The following is a 20,100-nucleotide window of genomic DNA, read 5'->3' on the forward strand; positions in this document are numbered from 1 at the left end:
TTTATCTTAACTCTTTTAATATTTAATTTAAATATTTCCTCCCAGCATGTCTTACTTCTTTTTGGTTTAATTATTAGCAAATTTTATTATTGATAACTTGGTAAGTTTTTTAAAAAGTTGGTATATACTGAACTTTTTATGTTCTTTTATAATTTTATGTTTCTCTTTTCCTTACAAAGTAACAGATCTGGTAATTGTCCTTAGTTTTTTGGTAGTCTTGTGGTGTGTAGCAATGTCTTAGCTGGCACCTTTAGGACTAATGGTTGGTTATAAATTAGAAAAGTTGGTTAAAGTGGGAAATCATTAAAATTAATAAAGTATCTTAATTCATTCTTCTTGGGCATAAGACTACTTCCTGTCTTTGAATGTGAATCTGCTGATGAGTACTTCACCAGTCTTGCCCAAACCACTTCCTAAGGCACAGGTACGGTTCTCTCTTAGGGTTCTTTAAAGTAGCTGGAGAATCTATAAGCCATTTGTGTATAGACTCTTTCTAGTTTTATGATGTTATCCCAGTCTTTTCATTATTGTCTCACCCACCCACGATCCAAATATTTACGAATTAAGGATTCAACTGCCTTTTCTCACTTAGATAGCACTTAACAACTAAGGTGCCAACATTGACGAGTACAGTCACTTTTACAGATTTGGGAACAAACCATCTGAATCTTGGAAGACTTGTTCCACCACCAGTAGGTGCAGCAGGGCACAAGCAAAGAGCCTAGCTTGCCAGATTGAGCACTCAGCATGCCATGGCTCTCAGCCAAGGCATTTTACAGTTGGAAGGAAAAGTGTGGTTAACCCACTGAGATGGCCCAGTGAAGACCAGCAAAGACGGTTCTGCATTATACCCTCCGTGACTTTAGTCAGGTCATTTAATTCACATCTCAGTTTACTCATCTGTAAAATGCAAATTAAATTAGCACCCATGTTGATGGATTTTTTTTTTTGGTGGTTAAATAATCAAAACGTAGGGAAATGCTTAAAAACATGTATGGTGCATAATAAGTGTCTGAAAATTAAAATAATGAAAATAAATATAAGTGAAAATTAAATGTATTAAAAATGGATATGATTATTTATAGAACTTTAAAATTATTTCACATCACAATGTAATATTAATATTGTTGTTGTCACTGTTATCACCATTACATAGTATAGATAACATTTATTGAACATTAACTGGCAAGACAAGTACTTTATATGCATTATTTCCTTTTGTAACTAGTTCAACATTGCCAGTTATTAAGCAGTAGCACCAAGAGAGAAATTCATTTGCTTTTATTCCAGAATTTCTGCGACTTATTAGATTGTTTGTGCTGTTTCTTTTCTGAAAAGTATTTTATATTTGAGTTACAAAAAACGTATTGACTACAATAAGATGATATAAATTTAAAACAATCTTATGTTACCAATAAAAATTGAACTCCTTTTTTTGGGGGGGGGATACTGGGGACTGAACTCAGGAGCATTCAATCACTGAGCCACATCCCCAGCCTTATTTGGTATTTTATTTAGAGACAGGGTCTCACTGAGTTGCTTAGTACCTCACTATTGCTGAGGCTGGCTTTGAACTCATGATTCTCCTGCCTCAGCCTCCTGAGCCACTGGGATCACAGGAGTGTCCCGCCATGCCCAACTTGAACTCCTTTTAATACCTTGAAATATATAAGTTTTACATTTATATATGAAATTTTACACACATATACATATATGTATGTATATACCCACAGTTTCCTGCTTAATGGCAATTCCCAAATCTCATCACCATTGGTCTCTGGTCAAATCCAGAGACCCTCCTCAGCACCTTTCATAAGGCTGCTCTCCTGAAACGAGTCCCTTGGTCTTTGTCATCGGGAAGCATTTCCTCTCCTCCATGTTTGAAGCACAGTTTGGACTGGGTGCCGTCTTTAGTTCTAGGGGTTTGCTCCTTCAGTGTTTTGCATGCACCAGTCCACGTGTTCCTGGCCTGAAAGTTTTCTGGTGAGAAATCCACTGAGGGTCTAACGAAGATTCCCTTGTATATGATAAATCACTTTTCTCTCTTTCAAAATTCTCTGCTTTTAACTTTGATCATTTACCTGTAATGTAAACATCTTGGTGTTGACATCTTTAGTTCCAACTTATTTGGGATCCTTTAGGGGGTCACAGATTTGAGTGTCTGTTTCCCTCCTCAGGATTGGGAACTTTTCAGCCACTATTTCTTTAAACTTGCTTCACTCTGCATTCTTTCTCCTTCCCTTTGGAACCTCCATGAAGCCTACATTGATCTGCTGGATGCTGTCCCATGAGTCCTGCAGGTTTCCTTCATTCTGTGTCATTGTTTCTTCCTTCTCTTCCTCTGACTCGGTAATCTGAAATGAAATGTCTTTGAGCTTGCTGATTCTGCTTGATTGAATCTGCTGTCGAAGCTCCCTGTTGAATCATTCAGTTCATTCATTATATTTCTCAGCTCTTGGATTTTGGTTTGGTTCTTTTAAATGATTTCTATCTCTTGGTTGAACTTCTAATTTTGCCCTTGTACTGGTGTCTTTCTGATTTTATTTCATGGTCTATCTATATTGTCTAGTAGCTCAATGCTATTTTTCAAGAGTATTATTTAGAATTCTTTGTCAGGCAATTAGTAGATCCCCATTTCTATAGTTTAGGTAATTGAAACATTATTTCGGTCCTTTTATGGTGTCATGTTTCCTTGATTCTTCATGTTGTTTGTAACCTTGCATTGGATATTTGTGCATTTAAAAAAGTAGTCACCTCTTCCAGTCTTTACAGACTGGCTTTAGCAAGGAAAGCCCTTCATCAGTATCTAGTGCAGAGATGCTTGACCAACTACCAGAGTGTTCCAAGGGGCTATGCTGCTGAAATGAACAGGCAGGCTCCCCTAGCACTTGGGCCTTTTTATTTATCACTTATTTCATTTCACCACCCTTTCCAGAAGCCTCTCCTAAACACAACTTCACCTTGTGCTCTCTCAGCACGACCCTGGTGTGCACAGGTATCATCTGGCTCCTTCACTTTGCCATGTAGGAACTGGAGCTCATAAATCTTAGGCAGGCCACTACGCTGGCTAATGCCATTCTGTGAGTGATAAGTTGTCCTTTGTCTCTGACCCAGGAATCTAACATCTTCTGCCAGCACTTTGGAGAGTGAAGAAGGCTGAGTCCTTCACTCATAGGTGGGGTGAAATCCCAGACAACTCTTCACAGTTCTCAAAAGGTGATGGTCTTTGTGTTAAGTATGTGTAATAGAGATTCATGTGCTTTGAAAAAATTGTACTTCAATAAAGTTCAACCTTTAAAAATGCTAACAACACTTTGAATCCAATTATTGCCCTCTTTATTGGGAAATCTAGGATGCTCGTTCCAATGTGTAAGCAAGATCTCTTAAATAGTTTCAGGGCCTACATTTACCACATTGAAGTCTGGATATTGGTGGCTTTCTTTGGTGCTCTGAAGCTTTTCTGACACTACCACATCTACAGAACAAAATGAAATATTGTGTGTACCTATATACACACATATCACACACATATATAAATTGTGTATGAATCAATTGATTCAACTCTGAAGTCTTTACAAAACTAAAGGGTCTATGCAACATTTTCTTTGGAGTAAATGAATACACAACTACAAACATATCACTGTACAAGTGAGGAAAATGTGTCAGTTTTTACATAATCAGTCAAGCGAGTAATAATATCATTTTCCTCTTGTCATCTACATGTTATTTAGGGAATTAAAATCCCACTAACATTTTCCTGTATTAGACTAATAATTTGAGAAGCTAAGCTAAAGGAAAAATTGCTGTGGAATCATAATGGAAATAATAGTACCTTTCTTTGTAGATCAGATTAAGGCAGTTTGCAATGAAAAAAAAGCTGATATTGTTCACCAGAGAATATAGCATTAGGATTCCAATTTCATAATTTGAAAGCTTGGCTTACACAGATAAATCATTTTAAGCTTTTTGGCAGTGTTAAGTTTGTTGTCAAAATTACAAAATTCCTGCTGACATTCTTAGGAAAGGGATGCAAGTGCAGCTCTGATTTGCCTTTGCCATCAGCTCCTTTCTTCTTGCTTTTCTGAAGTACACAGCACACAGTCGTCATCTAAGTCACGTGCTGGGTAATGGCTCCCAGGTCTTTGATCTCTATTCTATGGGTAACTTAGTGGCCACTGATGACTCTCTTTAAACACATGAACTCTTTTTAAAGCAGTCCACATATGAAAATATAAAGATGGTGTTATTTCTCCCATAAAGACAAGCTTTCAGCAAGGTGCCACAGCCCTGCCTCTGCTGTCCCTCGTGGTCCAATCTGCAGCCCTGCCTATAGGCCCAGGCCTTTCAGGACATTGGTGCCCAAACAGACTCTTGTCGTTCAGATCCTGAGCACAGAGGTTTCTCTACCATTGCATACTGATCTCTGTGTATCCAAAATTTTGTTAATCTTAATATTTAATCATACAAGTTTCACATGAGCAAATTCTTTTTGCAAAGAAAGGAAATGTTCCAAGCAAGGGTAAAGTCTCTTCAGTGCCTGTGTCTAGTCATAGACTGTCATCACCATCTGACCTGTGAGTGTCCTTCAGGGCCATGTGCAGAGGTCAGAAACCAAGCTTCCCGGCATTTCTGGTCCGGGGCTGCCTGCTAAGGCCACCGCCAGCACTGTCTTTGTCCCCACATCGGGGTGCTGCTGGGGCCCTTTCATGTGTTCACCATTTCACAGCCTGAACAGTGAAGTGAGTAGGTGAAGCCAGTACAGCAACATGATCCAACCTTGGGACTTTCACCTCTGTCATCAGCAATGAGACCGTGGTGCTGAGCCCGAGTAAGAAGTCCAATTACATCTTTGCCAATTACATCAATGAGACCTGTTCTTTATGCCTCAGGTTACTACCTGGAATCTGGGAAGGTCAGTCTGCTGAGCTGCCAGAGTTTGAGAATCGCAAACAGGAGGCATTTAGGGACAAGAGGCGTTTGCTTCTCCGTGAAAGAAGCCTGGGGGGAGCCAGGCAAGGCCGTGGGGCTGCCAAGCACAAGGTTCTGAGTGCTGCTTTGCCAGCCTCAGCACACGGCTTCCTGCTCATGGGCCAGTGAGCTCTGAAGCAGAGCAGGCCTGGTACCAGTGCCTCAGTTTGTCTTCCCTGCTTAATAAAAGGCAGCCCTTGAGTTTATTTTCTTTTGCTATGATGCACTTTTGATTTGAGTCAACAAATGTTCATTATTTAGAAAAACTAAGAGAAAAGGGGTATGAGGAAGGGCAAGGGGACTGAGGTTCAGTGCCAGCTCTCCTGGATGGAGAGGGGCATGTGTGGACCACGGATGCCAGACACACTGTGCAGAGGGGACTTGGGGGGAGCCAGACAGGAGAGGAGCTGGGCTGCCAAACCCTAACACAGTCGAATAGCCCTGACTGCAGAAGGGAACAGCTGGGAGGACAAGGTCTGCGGTACCCAGGCCAACACCACTGCTTCCCTGGCCCCCCGGGGAAGGAACACCTGCTTCAGCTCAAGCCTGAGAGCGTCTTGGCAGGGGAGGCGTTCTAGGTGTACACCACACTCCTGTGGCCAATGCCACCCACGGTGCCTTCTTTTAAGGAACTCAGGCCAACGATTCTCCACCAGGCTCCCCTGCATGTTGCCGGGAGTCACTCAGGGGTCTCATTCACATGTTGGCAGATGGAGTTGCTTTCAGATGTCATGAATGTTCTGTTTCAGCTGGGATGACAAGTGTTCTCAAAGGCAAGAAATGCACACCTTAGACACAAACATCCTCGCTGTCTGAGATGACGGGGCCACTCCATGGGACAGGGAGCTTCAAAGGGGGTCCCACACATTCCCTGGGTGGAAACAGCAACATTGGAAGCGCTGCCCCTGGACTCACCTGTCCCTCCTCCTGAGAAGCAGCTCCCAACACCTTGTCCATTTCCAGCAGCTGAGTGATAGGGAGTCCTCACAGCAGCCAGGGCACTGCTTAGCGCCTTCCTAGAGGAGTGGGCCCTGCGATTCTGCCATCCAGGCCACCTTGAGGAGGCCGGCCGCAGCAGCCGGAGGACAGCCCGCTCTCCCCGTGCACTCTGTGGACCATGAGCTGGAACTACCGGAGCTGAGCGCTCCTCGGGGGTCCACCACGGTGGGAGAAGTTCCCCTGCTCCGCGCAGCACCTGGTTCCAAGTCCACGAGGCCTTGACAGCATCCCAAATGCACAAGGCAATACTTTATTTCTTTGAGGTCTGGAAGGTGAGATGAATGGATGCATGTTGTTGGTGTACAATTCTTCACAGATAAAGGTCAGTTTAGTAACAAAACCCGGAAACCAGCTCCAGTGTCTGGTGAGGAGGTAATGTCCATCGTGGCCAATACCCAGGACCTTGAGAGGGATCCCACCCTCTGGGACACGGCCCAGGTGCCACCCACTTTCCCCAGGGGAGCACATTCGGGTGGGATACTGGAGATGCACTTTTATGGCAAAATGTGCTGGTGCTTCCCCTAGAGGTTTGCAGAGTAGCCCTTCCCCAAGCCACACTGGAGAAAGGTGGCTGCAGCCGAGGAGAAGGAGAAGAAAGGATGCAATTTTCTTTGAGGTAAGCAGTTTATTTAATAAATTTATATGAGATTTTCCTCCCAAAGAACTAAAAAGAGGAGAACCAGCAGTAATCAAGATGTCTTAATTCCTTGACATAAACATACACACAGATTAATGAAGCTTGCAGAGATTCTTTATAAAGGAAAGATTGCTTATGGATTCATATCAAAATTTTCATGCTAATCCCAGTGAAGAGATAGAGTATCTGGTATCAGAGTTAATAATCTGATTGCCAAGCTGTCCGAGACAATTCCACCCAGTCTGAACTCCAATCAGTCCACCTCGTCTCATTTCAGTGTGCTTGGCGTCTCCGGCCCCGTGTCCCTGCACCGAGCCGCCACCTCAACAGTGATGGAAGATATGATGTAAACATGTTGACAAATTAAATTTTTACATTTCAGAGGCGATTTGCTGAGGACGCTTGTGTCGAGAATATGGGTCTGATTATAGAATTCCATAGGTACCCCAGGATCATTTTCTTTGTTAGGTTTTGTCTTTTCTTTGACCTCAGGCTTTGAGCGGCTGCTAATGGCAATTCATTCTGTAACTTCAGAGGGTGGGAGAGGAAAGGGAGCAAGATGGAAGGATAGGGAGGTGGACCCACTCACCCACAGTTACAAAGGAAGACCAGACATGACAGGATTTCATACCTGCCCTCGGCTGCACACATCCATTAATAGCCAACCCATCATCCCCAAAAGTTACATGGAAGCAAGCAACATCTTTCAGTTCATTTGTTTCAATATGTTTTTTTTTCCCCTCCAGAAAATGAAGAGCAAAATCCTCTTAAAATGAGCCCCATTTTCACTCTTCAATATTTTGAGGAGCTCCAAAGTTTAATTTGATGTTGTTTACTCTACTTAAGCGAACCATTAATGGGAGACTAATTCTGAATTTGTTCTGGGTGGTGCAATGATTAAATTATATCAGTTCAAAACTGCAGATGCTGCCAGTTAGGTATTTCACGTTGCAACGTGCTCACAGTTGCCTGTAGTGAGTTTTTAATTGTCTCAGTTTTATTTTTAAAATCAAAGAAGTTAAGAAAAAATCTTTTTAGGTGAAGAATAAAAATACAAGTACATGGGAAGACAGCTTAAAACGTGCAGAAAGTATTTACACCTCAGACTTGATCTGCTTTGTTTCCCCCAAAGACTTACTGATTTTAAATAGAGGTTTTTCAGGCTCCCTGGGAGAATTGAAGGAGCTCCACTGGAGAGCTCCTGGTTACCAAAGGTCAAGCTAAAGGTCGTGCCACGTTCCGTGATTCTCCTGTTTAAGCTGCTTCCATCCACTGGGCATGATTCTGATAAACTCAAATCACAGCCTTTATGGAGAACTAGTGATAGCAACTAAAATGCACATGTTTTATAACCACGCTCAGGCGTGTTTTTTAGCTTCCACTTTCCCTACCAATATTTCAAAAAGAGACTTTGTTTCTTGATCCCTTGTCCACAATGAGACAGAGTGAGTCAATCAGGAATTGAATTAGAAAAAAGCAAAATTAAAAAAAAAAACCTAAATCTAAACAAAAACAAAAAAGCATTTAGTGATCCAGGAGGCTCTGGCTATTTTAAGTGGAGGCTGTGAATTTTGATGTTCAAAATTTTGACCATAGCTTGGGCAAGTAACAACCTAAGCATTGCACTGAATATAACATACTTGAGAAAGGAAAGGGAAATGTTAGAGAAGGAAAAATGAAATCAATCCTACTCACTTATAGTAACCCTAAAAATATCGGCCACATTTGCAAACCTTCCAATGGGGTCCACGCTGGTCCAGTCATTTCTAGGACTCCATCCCTTGCAGGAGCCTCACTCACTCCAGGCTTTGCTTCTATTGTCACACTGACCTCTTCTTTCCAGTGCCCTTTCTGGCTCCAAATCTCCCTCTTCTGATGAGGGCACCAGTGGTCACATGGGATCCCACCCTAAACCCTCCTTCCAAATAAGGCCACATCCCCAAGTTCTGCAGACAAATACAGGGATGTGTATTTTGGGAGATAGCAATTCAACCCAAAACTATAGTAATATTCTGTCATCTGATACTTTGTGCAAAACAAAGGGACCCAGGTTCTTGCTCCTATGTTTCACCTCTTTGGAATGTCAACATGTTTGAAAGCTCTAGAAACACCAAGAAATGCTGTGGGGTGGAGGGCAGCAGTCACTTCAGCTCCCCACTCACTTCATGGGCAAAGAGCAAGGATTTGCTCTTATCCAGCGCAGGCCACGGCACCGAGGTGGTCACCTAACTACAGATTCCACTCCTTCCTTAGCCTCCTGGCAGGAAAACCTTCTTGCCGCATCCGTGGTCATGTTCTGGTACACGTGATCATGGCACAAATACAGCTGGGGGGTGTGGTTTTCCACTTTCTCAATGGACTCTGGGAGTGGCTGTCCATCACAGATAAAACAAAAGCAGGGGTGAAGACAGAGCTGGGCAGGGTGGGCAGGGTGGATGGGAGCCCCTGAGGGCTTACTGAGTAGAAGGCTCCTCCAGGGGGTGAGTGGTTTGGAAGCAGCTCTTGTGGATGGTCCGGGGGCTGTCTGGTGTCGCTGAACCCTCCTGCTTCCTGCTTGAGCACTTGCCATGCGTGGCTTAAGAATCAGTGCCTGGTGGCAGTATCCGTCAATTTGTGGGGCCGAGGACCCCAGAGAGAGCTGATGTCGGCTGCCCACGTGCAGAAGCTGTGTTCCCCACATACAAATGCAGGACATTTAATTAGACTTAAAGGTGTGGATAATAGAACATGTAAAAACAAAATGAGGGAATATGGATGTCCAAGTATATATACTTGCTTTTTATGTCATTTAATTATAATTTCATACAATTTAATGTTTGATAAAGGCTGTCTTGAACAGCCAGCACCCAGAGCGCCGAGGTGTAATGACACGCTTGACCATTTACAGAGTGAAACAGATCCAGTCGCCTGGGGCAGCAGACTTCCCACTGCTGCTTGGAAAAGGCAAAATTCACCTGCTACAGCTCCCAGCGGAACATCCACCCCAGGCTCCTCTTCTGCCTGGTGTCTCTGGGACGCTCTTGTACCTCAGGTGCAGCAAGGTGACAGGCCTTCCACTGGGCTCCTCATCTGCCCACTGCCCGCTGCTCTCATCCACAGCCCTTCAGTCCCCCAGCTTGTTTTCCTAGTTCTTTGGAATCACCGTGAGGGCCCCTCTCCTCCCTGTGGCCGCAGCCCCAGTTCTGCCATTCCCACTTCCATGGTACATGTTTCTAAGCTTCTAGGCAAATCTGATTGTCGAGTCCATTTTCTGTGGCTGTAACTGAATACCACAGACTGGGTGATTTATAAGAAGAGAGGTTTGTTCGGCTCACAGTTTGGGAGACTGGCAAGTCCAAGGTCAGGGCCTGATGGGAAGGGCACCTTCTGGCTGATGCAACTCTGCAGAGGCCTGAGGTGGTGCAGAGCGTCTCATGACAAGTGGGGGGCATCTAGGCCAGGCAGCCACACTGGCTCTCACAACAGATTGGCTCTCAAGACAGCCTGTTGACAGCTAATGCATTAATCTGAGAGTGGATTGACCCACTCCTAAGGGCAGCGCCCTCATGACCCAGTCCCCTCCCAAGCTCCCACCTGTTCCCAACTCTTGGCACAGTCAGTGGGATTCAGAGGTGCTTCCTGACCCAGGCACTGAGTTGGACAGTGTGGGCCATACCAGTCTCTGCCCCAAAGCAGACCGCTTCCTCCCATCTCCCAGAGAGGCTGGGCTGGCCACGTTCCACCCACCTGCAGACCCTCCAATACGCCTCCGCTTCCAGCCCTACATGCCGTGCTCCTGAGGGAGGCTCTTCCCTCTGGCTGCTCCCGCCTCGGCGCCCAGACTTCCCCCATCCTCAGCCACCCACTTTCCCCATCCTCAGCTCCCCACTTTCTCCTCCTGAGGGCCTTTGCAGATCTGCATTTTGTGCCAGTTCCTGTGCCACCCTTTGAGATACTTTGGGGCTTTCAGTCCATTATTAATGAATGTTGTCCCTGTCCTTTCGTGCAAGCCTCTCTCCTCCAGCTGGCTGTGTGCTGCCTTGGGCATGCTACTTCTGACCCTGCATGGACAGACTATACCCAGCCCCGGCTGACCATGCAGTCATTGTCACTACCAAAGTCAGCCTTATGGTCTTGATGGAATACGGGAGCTCCCATGGTGAGTGGGTTTAAAGCAGAACTGTGCCCTGGATTCCAGCTGCTTCTCTTCCCTACAGCTTTCCAACCTCTTTACCAGGCTCTGAGGAATCCTGAGGCTCCACATTGGGACCAAGTTTCTCTTTGACTACAGAACTGTCAACAATCCTTGGCTATCAGGTTCCAAGAAGCACAGTTTGAAGACTGACTTGTAGAACTTGGTGACCTGTTTGGATCTTAATGAGTATAGAGCTGTGGCTAGTGGGTGGACATGGAGCCACACCGAGTGTTCAAACCAGGTGCTTCCTCACTACCAGCTAAGTCGTTGATGCTAATGACTTGTGAATACACTGAATTAATGATTAGTGGGATAGGTAGTTACAATTACTGGGATGCTGAGTCTTGAAAAGAGAAAATACTGTAGATGAAAACCAGGAGAATGCAATGGTGTCAGAGTTAAGGAATATTCACCTGCAAAGACACCCGGGAACACTGCACGAAGTTTAGGGTCAGCCTTGAAGAGAAGGTTAACACACACTGTCATGTGGACAGGAACTGTGACTATAAGAGCCTGAATCAGGTAGGCTTCTCATGCATGCCACAGGCGGAGGGTCACACACCCATGAATGTTTGTGTGCTAGTGACTGCGGGCTTTCGTATGCATGTGTGTATTTTGAAAAAATAGATGTTTCACTGTTTTTGAGAGGTCACAGCTCGGGAGTTCCCGTGGAGAAGAGCCTTTCCCAGGAAGGGTGCTCCCGGCATCCTTGGGGCCTGGGGCCAGCCGAGTCCAGAGGCTTCAGGACAGCTGTCCAGCCAGATCAGCCTCTCTGCAGGAGCATGGCCCCCCATGCCTCGGGCCTCCCTGTGTGACTTCTGATGTGTCCACCAGAAGTCTAATCTTTTCTGTCTAATCTGGAAAGTGCCACTTCACTATGTACCTACACATCAACACACCATGCAGGGCACCTTACACACAGAGCACAGTAAATTAACAAATAAGCAAAAGGGCATTTTTAAGAATTTTACATTGAAGGAGAGGAAGAGGAAAGGGGCTGTAATTCATTTTCTTCCCTGTCGTCATTGTTGTTTGAACACTCACACAAACAAAAATGAGCTGAAATTTGAATGAAAGATAATTTGGAAAGAAGTCAAACGTTACAATAAATAGGAAACATACTAAAAGTCAAGATTGTTTTCGACAAACTCATAGCAGTTGAAATTTGCACATTTTTAAAATGTTGTAATGCCCTGATTTGTATATCTGATTCCACATAAGCATCTCATTCTTTGCAAATGATTAATATAGAACAATTTTTTGATAAATGAAGCAAGAGTTTCATAAACATTTTCTCATTTCTTTTGCTGTTTTTTTCCTGTTAGTTGCACTTTACATCTGGTTCTCTTCTTCTTCTACCATCAAGTTATTCATAATGATAACACAGAAAACGTGTAGCAAACCCTGCAGCCTTTTGCATAACAGGGCTGGGGAGGCTGAGCGTGAGTCCCCCCGGGCAGTCTTTGGGAAGCTACCACAGAGAGGGCCCAGGTTTGTCCGTGGAAGCTCTGGCCCTGCCAGGTGTTTACTGTGAGGTGCTTGCTTGAACCACGGGGGCTCTCCCCTGGAGCAATCAGGAAAGAGCAGCCCAGCTGGCTCTGCTGACCGTGTTCCTGAAGCAGACACACACTCAGGCCCAGGCACACGCATTCTCACCCTCCCTGCAGCACAGAGCGACACATGGCAAGAGCATGCTCAGCTCAGAGTGGCTACATAGAACCCAAACCTGGTCATTAATCCACTCTCTCAGCTGTGGATTGGTGTATGGTCCAGGGTGGGGCAGGTCCAGGAAGAGCCTTGGGCTGTCTTAGGGCAGGTGTCCTCTGAAGTGACCACTGGGTGGGTATAAGGGGGTTATTCTATTCAAAAGCATTGGTGAAACAGTGCCTATAGACTTATTTCACCCTTTCCTCTGTGTGGAAATTAATGTGTAAACATCCTGTGCCTCGAGCGTGTTATCCACCCATGACCCTGCCCTAGCAGCTCCTCAAGGGAGCAGCTGTCCTGGCCACTCAGCCCCACCTCCCATGGTGCTCCTCCCAGAGACTCCCAGGTGGACCGAGCCCGAGTGGTGCAAGACACCTCAGGCATTATGCAGCCTGTCCCTCCTACACAAACCCCACCCCGTGAAGCGGCACAGCCAGGCTGCTCTGGACACCGCTGTCTCTTACAGCACATAGCTCACTAGGAGGAAGCACATCCTCTCCTCTTGGACATCCCTTCCACCCCTTCTCATTCCCAGCCTTCCCTGGGAAGCTCTTTCCATGGGAGGAAGACCCTAGGACCCTGCCGTGAGGGCTCAGTGGCCTCATACAAGAGGGTGACAGGAGGAGAAGAGAGACAACCGTCCTTTCTCCGTGCAGGGCCTGCTCAGGGCCCATGTCTGTGGTCCTTCTGCACAATCCCACTGCCCACAGCAGAAGGTTAGTACTCTCCACTCCTCATTAAAAAATATATAAATTTAAATAATATAATAATAAAAATAAATAAAAAAATACTGGCCTACCGCTGGACATTCCTTCCACGCCTGCAGTCTCAACTTTACACAATGGACAGGTTGAACGTTTTGCAAATCTTTAAATTCTGGCTCCCTTTGGCTTAACAATTTCATCTTTGAGTAATTTCCCCCTTCTCATCTTACTATTAACAACCAGAAGGAACTCAGCTGCTCCTTCAACCGATGAGCTAGCAGAGGAGACTTCCACAGAACCCAGTGTGCAAACTCAGTCCAGCCTGTCTCTGCCCCTTCATAAGAAGGTGGCCTCTCCTCCAGGTGCCAAGGCACACTCCCTATTTCCTGTGAGCCCTCGTCGGAGCAGCCACTACACCCTCTGCAGCTCTACCACCCTCTGCTCATGGTAGGATTGAAACAGGGGCTGGGGACCACTCTAGCCCTGAGCTGCTGGATGCAGGAGGGGAGCAGCAATGTGGTGAATGTCTCAGGTGTGCAACCGCCTGTTTCCCTAAGGAGAGGCGGGGATGGTGGGGAAGGTCAGGGATTCTGCTCCATCTGCTTCCTGCACATCAAGGCAGGGCTGTCTGCCTCTCTCCTGGGAGCCCACCCATCCTCCTGTTTCCCAGAGTCCACAATGAGAACATCAGCCTACTAGCTAGCAGGGCCAGGGTCACAGGAGTCAGCTGACACACTCAATATTCATCCTCTCAGGGTCTCCAACTCTGAGCAGTAAAATGTGATCTGAGGGCTGAAACCACAACCCAGAGCAGAATTGGCTTTAAAAAAAGAAGCACTGCAGGACTAAGAGAACCCTAGGTAAGAGAACTGAGGATAAAATAACCCAGGAGTGAAAGAACCCAGGATAAGGTAACCCAGGACTGGGAGAGCCCAGGATTGAGAGAGCCCAGGGATAAGAGAGCCCAGGAAAAGAGAACCCAGGACTGAGAGAATCCAGCAAGACAAATCCACTGCTCCGAGGGGAGCAGAAGGTACCCAACATGGGGGTCACAGAACACAAATCCCGGGGTTTCAAACAGATGTGGATTTGTTTATAGAAAGTGTTCTAAAGAGCGAACAGATTACAACACTCCCTTGACCAATCCTGGCATCTAATTTTGAACTTTTGCATTTATTGATCCGCTTTATTTTTAAAAAACCGAAATGGAGGCTTGAGGGGTTTATGTTTCCATGACCCAGCTGGTTTCACCTGGGAAACAAACCGGGACTGAGCTCACTGCTCCTCAAGTGAGGGCAAGTCCCCCGGTTCCAGGGAGAGGGCGGCTGCCCTGTGGGCTGCTGGGGGAAGGCTGGCTGCAGTGGCCGGGCAGCTCCAGATGGGGAGGCTCCTTGATGGATGTGCCGCCCTCCCAGGCATCCGGCCTTTGTTGTGTAAATAAACAGACTCCTCAGTCTCCACTGGTTGCCATTAAAAGGGCGGTCCTTAATTTAGGACCGTCTGTTCCTGAGGCCGGGCAGATTCATTTCGTCTATGTTGCTGTCTTCCTCTGCTCCTTTCTGCCACACAAGTGCTAAATCAAAGACATGGAGAAACGGGGTAAACACCACTGATGTTTAGACATGTAGACACGGACACACACACGGCCTCACTCTTTCCTTCACTGCGGCCTGGGCTTCCACTGTGTGTCGGCAAGACACATGCGTGTCAAGGAGCAAATGACGATGCCAGGTCACGTTACATGCCAGGTGAGCGACTGCCCCAACAGGACCCAGCTGCGGAACCAAGAGAAGTCAGGGGTGCCCGCCACCGTAACCAAAGACCTGCCTCATTGGAAACAGACCTCTCTCCTGAGCACCTGGTGGCAGGCGCTGCCGACCCACCCACAACAACCTGGGAAGCAGCCTTGCTGCAGCTGGAAAATTGAAAACAGCTTGGAATCAAGACCCCTTGTTGCCATGATGGCGGATTAAAGACGAAGCCCCCTGGACTCACCAGCCTCCCGTTTCAGTTCTCAGGAAACCTTGTGGGGTGGTCTTTTGTCCTGATAAGATAACCGCTAAGATGTCTTGCAGAACCACCTGTAAGACCTGTTTTGAAGACACACCTCTGTTCCTTGCACTTCTGTTAGTGAGAATGCCTCACACAAGCCAGCTTTGGTGCACTCGTCTCTCAGTGCACGCCAAGCTTTACCCAAGTTTCAATCTGTGAAGAAAGAATTGGAAAGACATAAAAGAAGAGATGCCAGCAAGAGTATCCGTGGTGCCTGTGTGACCGCTGGTGTTGCTAGTGATTTCTGATGGTGTTCTGAGTCACCCGTGAACTTCTGCTGTATACATGGCTCTGCTGGGACAGAACCACCTGTCTTTTCTGCTGAGCCTTTTAAGGCCAACCCATGTCTGATTTCCTGGGACGATTTCTTGAGTGCCTTCCCCACATGAAGTCCAGCCCTTGAACTGGGAGGCCTACTGTCTGGCTCACTGCCCTCCGGCCCCTGGGCCCCATGGTCCTCAGGGAGGTGCTTCTTAGTTTGTTCACTGCCTTCGCATCCTGTTCTCAGTCCTCCACCCTATTTTCAAATCTCAAGGGTCACTTTGCAGGTCACTGTCCAGCGAGGACCCTGGGGCCTGGAGAGAGCCTCCGTGAGCTAATGTACAGCCCCTCTGTTCCCCAGGAGCCAGAGTAGCAGAGATACCCACAGGAACAGTGCAAGTTCTTGTTTTATTCCTCTCAAATTGCAGTGTCCAGACTGTCCACTTGGAGCCCCGCCTCAGCTCCACCCCACTCCTCTGTAGGAAGCGGGGCCCTCTGCTGTAATGAAGGCTGGCCAGCAGGCAAGTGCGGCTTGGCTTTGTTCTTGACCCTGCTGTACTCCAACCTTGCAATCTATACCCGCAGCACCCGATGGTGGAACTGCCGTGGGCCCCTCTCTCTGCCCTTTCCCCCGCCGCCTTGGCTCTTTGATAACCCCACCTGTGTCCCAACAGCTCCCTCCACATTAAGGCAGGTGGGCCTCCACCAGAGCCCAAGGCTGGCCCTTCAGAGCTGATTGACAGTGAGGCCGTCCACGTGCACCATGTTGTGATTCTGGCACGTGACCTGCAGGGGTTCAATAGAGATCCTAGCTCACATTTGTGGTTAGGTATGTGTACCTGTCTAGATAGATTTATTGATAAAGATATGTAACAGGACATGATCTATATTACATATGTAGCATCAATAGATAAAAGTTAATGAGTAACAGAAAATGTGGCAGATAGCGTGAAATGGCGTGTACACAAGCCATGGACAGAGCGACGTGTGTGGCCTTGCGCGGTGCTCTATTTAGAGTGTTCAGATATGCAGTTTGCCTGTATTCACTCAGAGTGAATGACATAATTCCCAAGCCAACGTGCCTTGGCCACAGGAACAACTGGTGGCACGTGCAGCCCTCAGGCTGTGTTCTGAACCCAGGGCCCGCCCGTCCTGTCAGGTCTTCTGCGCTGGCCACAGCTAAGCAGGTGTCCTTCCAGCCTCACTGGAGAGTGGGATCTTCCGCTGGAGTCACCAGAAGACCTGGCTGAGCCTGTCCTTCTGCTCGTGCACAGGCAGCAGGCCTGGGCAGAGGGAGCAGAACCTGGGTTGAGGTTGAGAGATCTAGTGTTCACCTGGGGGTGACAAGTGGACTCCTGCACATGCTGACCCCAAGTCAGAGGCTGCCCAGGCTGCGGATGAAAACCTGAGAGCTCCTGGCCTCCCGGCTACTTAAAGGGGCGTCAGTGAACAAAACAGCAAAGGAATGTGCTGGGGCCCTTGGTGTTAAGGCTCAGTGGCAAGAGGAGAAACAGCAGCACAGATGGCATCAGAGAGCAGGATACCCTGGGGCCCTCGGTATCAAGCTCGGGTGGCAGGAGGAGACGGGCATCAGAGAGCAGGTGTCTCTCCCGTGCTCAGCCTGGGGTCATAGGGTTGGAGGAGAGCCCAGATGGGAAGTCCTATTTTGCCATGTCATGTCCCGGGAATGGGCAGGCCACATGACAGAGCTCCAGCTGACCTTCACTGCCTGCATGGGCCGGGGGGATGTCTTTGTTCTCTGGACTCTCTCCATACTTCTCTCTTTGGAAGGACTCACTGTGTGGAGTCCACAGGAAAGCCATGGGCACCACATTCCACTTCCGGAGGACAGAGTATCTGCAGGAGGAATTAGGGCCTGCTCTGCTGGGCCGTCTCTCTCCTGCCCAGTCCTCCGTTCGTTTGTTCGGCTGTCCTCAGGTGGTTTGGCCTCGTGGGCATCTGCGGTGTAATATGGGTTACAGGCTGCACTGCGCTGCGTACTCTGTTGCACCAGTGGTTCGAGCTCTGGAGTGGGAGCTCTCAGTCACCTCCTAATCCTTCCACACCCTCCACACTTTTTTTTCTTTTTAGCACTTGTTTCTTGCTTATACTCTCAGCTCACCTTGGACATGTCCTTCCCCATTGCTGGGTGCTGGGTTCTGCAATGTATGCCCAGGCCCTGGCACTGTGGCCGGAAGATGGTGTTGTGTGCTCTCTGCTGCTGGCACAGCAAGGACAACAGAGAGTGTGACCAGCAGTGCACACACATACCTGCAGTGTTGGGTCTCTCTTCAGGAAAACCTGAGTCTGTTCTGATCCTCTCACCCTGCCATGATGCTGCCTGCACGTCCCAGCCGCCACTCCCCAGGCACCACTCACACAGCTGCCTGTCCTTGCCCTGTCTTCCCCTGAGCCCCAGTGGGCCCTTTATGGTCACCAATGAACTACATGCAGAACATGGAGGTGTGACCTAGGTGCCGCACGCTGTGGATGCAGAGCAGTCGTCTTCTTGGTCAGCCTGCTTCCTGGGCCCTGCGTAGGTCCTGCACGTGGGCATCAAGGAGGACAGCAGGTTGGAAGTGGAAAGCACTCAACTCTGAGAGTGGCCAAGAAGGATTGCACCCGTCTTTGGACCTGCGACCTCTGTCTCATGGGAGGAGAGTGAGCAAGGTCGTTTGGGCTGCACCATTTGCACCTGCCAGGGCTGGAAGAGGCTCCTGATGGCAACCAAACTACTCTAGGAGAGGACGGGTCAGGGCAGCCCAAGGGATTGCTGTCCCAGCATCGGGCACGTGGTGTGAGCACAGGTGACCAACTCCTTCTTAGGTGAGAATTCTTGCACGAAGAACCCTTTCTCAGGCAAAATGGACATGGCCAGCACCTCTCTTTAGAGCTCAGGGTCCATGAGGGACTGGGGTCTTCCCTGAGTGGGGAAGCCCAACCCTGAAGGGAACCGGCCCGAGACCCCGGAGTCTCCCACACACCTTCCTCCTCTGCCCACTCTCTCCTACTCCTTTCATTCTCCTCCGCTTTCTGACTTTCACAGATGACCATTTCATCGTGCTCAGTGTCCACTTAGGACTCTAAATGTCATCATTTGCTTACTTCCTTGTAGGGGAAACAAAATCCACAAAATCTGATTTTTACAAACTTTGGGAGAGGTGATCTCCTGTCTATTTTTTTTTTTTCTCTCTGAAATTCAATCAGAAACTCAGCAAAAGGAATTATAGGAAAAGATTGGCAATGGTACTGCCTAAAAATGAATTACTTCCCGTTTTGTGTATAAACTCAGGTTCGTTTAATTACCAAGCATTAATTTGTGGAATAAACTGAAGGAATTAAATACTGCCCAATATAGTCTAGCTGCACCTAACTGAGATGATTAATGAAATTGTTTATGTTAAATTTCCTGTAAGATTATATAGATTTTTAAAAATCCCTGCCACCATCACTATATATTTTGTAGCATGAAAAAGATGACCCTTAAAATATGACCCTTAAGATCAATGGTGATTTGCAGCACAATGAAGTCCCTGTGATAAACCGTGGGACTTCCAGCTGTGTCTGCTTTGCCCATGCAGTGACTTTGTCCTGAAGCTGCTCTGGAGCGCTGGAGCTTGCCTCCTCGGGGTCCACAGGTGCCCAGGACTTCCTTCCTGGAGGCCCCCAAGTTTCCCCTGTCTCATCGTCACGATCGATCGTCATGATTGTCTGAAGGTCCCAGAGCCAGGAAGGAAATGGATACTGACCTTTTGCCCATGCAGCCCCTGAACCAGTGGTTGGTGAGGATCCCCTTACTTAAAACTCATGGCTGTGATGGGGGAAGGGGACAAGCAAAATCCCAAATTGAATAAGCTCAAGGAAATTAAAAGAACCATGGATGTGGGCTCCTCCATATAGGATGGAGCAGTGTCTGCACGGGGCTGGGGAGGCCTTGCAGCTGGCCTGCATGCTGCTCTGTCCACTAGCATGTGTGTGGGTGTGTCTGTCTGTATCCCCACATGCTTCTTCCTGGACGTTGGCAGACAGCCTTCCTCCGGGTGGGGTAGAGAAGTGCCTACTGGTTATGTCCACCTGAGGCAGCTCTTCCTCTCAGACAGCACCCCGGAACAGGATTCTGATGTCGACCAAAACCGCAGAAAGGGATGGATATGGGTCCAGCATTTGACCCATGGCTTAAGATCTGTGCTGTCACCAGGGCTGCATATCCGAGAGGACGGTGGACCTGTGTGGGCCATGTACTATTTCTTGTGTGCCAGTCTATGTTGCCCTCAGATGTCCTGCCTAATTGCCAGTACAGCCCCTGAGCTGGTGGACCTCAGGCAGGTTTTCTGCCTAAGCAAGTGAACACTCAGGTATCAAGTCCTGGCCAGGATCACCCAGATGCGATGCCACCCACCCTGCAGCCACCAAGGTATGGGCATTGGCCTGGGGTGATCAGGCTTTGGATTCTACTGTTTAAAGTTTGGTAACCATTCATCAAATGCATGAGCCTCACTGAACTTCAAAGTCTTGTCTACAAAACAGTCCTGTGCTCAGTGTCAGAACATCTCGCTGTGCCTGCAAAGCAGAAGGGGTGGGCCTGCCCACCAGGGGCT

The sequence above is a fragment of the Ictidomys tridecemlineatus genome, unplaced genomic scaffold (assembly GCF_052094955.1).
Source record: "Ictidomys tridecemlineatus isolate mIctTri1 unplaced genomic scaffold, mIctTri1.hap1 Scaffold_202, whole genome shotgun sequence".
Taxonomy (NCBI): domain Eukaryota; kingdom Metazoa; phylum Chordata; class Mammalia; order Rodentia; family Sciuridae; genus Ictidomys; species Ictidomys tridecemlineatus.